Here is a 2,151-nt window from a genome sequence, read left to right as displayed (position 1 = left end):
CACCGAGGGTTGTGATCCCGTTACCGGTCAGTAAAAAAGACAAAAAGGAAAAAAAAAATCCTCAGAAGTAGGATAGCTGGATCATATGGGAGTCTTAGATTTAGTTTTTGAGGAACCTACATAGTTTTCCATAATGGCTGTATTAACTTACATCCCTACCAACAGTGTACAAAGTTTCCTTTTTCTTCACACCTGGAACAACACTTAACTTTTGTCTTTTTGATAATAGCCATTTGACAGGTGTGAGATGATATGTCATAGTAGTTTTAAATTTGCATTTCCCTGATGATCATTGATGTTGGCCTTTTTTTTTTTTTGACTGCTGGCCAGTATGGAACACTCTAACCAACTGAGCAAACTGGCCAGCCCAAGTATGTCTTCTTTTAAGAAATGTCTATTCAGTTCTTTTGCCCATTTTTAAATCAGGTTGTTTGTTTGAGATGTCTGAGTTCCTATTTTGGATATTAAGCCCTTATTAGATGTATAGTTTGTAAATATATTCTCCTATTCCATAGTTTGTCTCATCACTGTTGTTTCTTTGCTGTGCAGAAGCTTTTAAATTTGATGTAATCACATTTGTCTATTTCTGGTTTTGTTGTCTAGACTTTTAGGGTCAAATCCAAAAAAATCATTGTCCAGACTGACATCATGAAGCTTTCCCCGTTTTCTTCTAGTAGTTTTACAGCTTCAGGCATTATGTTTAAGTCTTTAAGCCATATTGAGTTAATTTTTGTACATGGTATGAGATAGGGGTTCACTTTCATTCATGTGCATGTTATCCAGTTTTCCCAATACACTTCATTGAAGAGACTTTTTCCCATTGTGTTCTGGGCCACTTTGTGGAAAATCAATTGCCATAAATGCATAGGTTCATTTCTGGGCTCTCTATTCTGTTCCATTGGTTGATGTGTCTATTTATGCCACTACCAGGCTGTTTTGATTACTATAGCTTTGAAATATATTTTAAAATCAGGTAGTGTGAGGCCTCCAGCTTTGTTCTTTTTGCTCAAGATTGCCTTGGCTATTTTGGGTCTTTTGTGGTTCCATATGAATTTTAGGATTTTTTTTTTTTTAATTTCTGAGAAAAATGACACTGGAACATTGATAGGGGTTGCATTGAATCTGCAGATCAGTTTGGGTAGTATGGGCATTTTAACAATTCTTCCAATTCACAAACACAGGCTACCTTTGCATTTATCAGTGTTTTCTTCAACTTCTTTCATTAATGTTTTATACTTTTTTTTTGTCTTTTTTTCGTGACCAGTAAGGGGATTACAACCCTTGGTGTGGTGGCACCCGCACCGCGCTCAGCCAGTGAGCGCACCGGCCAGTCCTATATAGGATCCGAACCTGCGGCGGGAGCATCGCTGCGCTCCCAGTGCCACACTCTCCCGAGTGCGCCACAGGGCCGGCCCAATGTTTTATAGTTTTCAGTGTACGGTCTTTCACCTCCTTGATCAAATTTATTTTTAATTTATTATTTTATCTGTAGCTACCATAGATGGAATTTTCTTGATTTTTCAGATAGTTTGTTGCTAGTATATAATGGACATGCTACTGATTTTTGTGAGTTAATTTTGTATACTGCAACTTTATTAGTTCTAATATTTTTTGGTGGAGGCTTTAGGGTTTTCTATTACAAGACCACATTGTTAGCAAATACATACAATACCATTTTTCCCTTCCTATTTGGGAGCTTTTTCTTTCTCTTGCCTGATTGCTCTGGCTAGGATTTCTAGTACTGATGAACAGAAGTGGTTGGAGTGGCATCCTTGCCTTATTCCTGATCTTAGAGGAAGAGCTTTCAACTTTTCCATCATTGAGTATGGGCTTATCATATACGGCTTTAATTGTGTTGAGGTACATTCCTTCTGTGCCCAATTTATTGAGTTTTTATCATGAGAAGATGTTGGACTGTGTCAAATGCTTATTCTGCATCTAATGAGATGATCTAGGTTTTTAGGGTCTAAAAAATAACTTCCTATGTAATCATGTGTGTAGTACCTCCTTCCCAAGTCCACACTCCTTCCCCCCAGCTGCAGATTACTGCAGCTGAGTTAGAGGAAGTGAACAGGATCTCCCGGACTTTGTCTACACCACTCTAGGAGACTCTAACCCCATCCCTGCCGGAACTTTCTTCCCTGATCCCTT

Source organism: Galeopterus variegatus, unplaced genomic scaffold (genome assembly GCF_000696425.1).
Source record: "Galeopterus variegatus unplaced genomic scaffold, G_variegatus-3.0.2 Scaffold80, whole genome shotgun sequence".
NCBI classification, from domain to species: domain Eukaryota; kingdom Metazoa; phylum Chordata; class Mammalia; order Dermoptera; family Cynocephalidae; genus Galeopterus; species Galeopterus variegatus.
The sequence above is the reverse complement of the archived record's forward strand: the minus strand, read 5'-3'. Positions refer to the sequence as shown.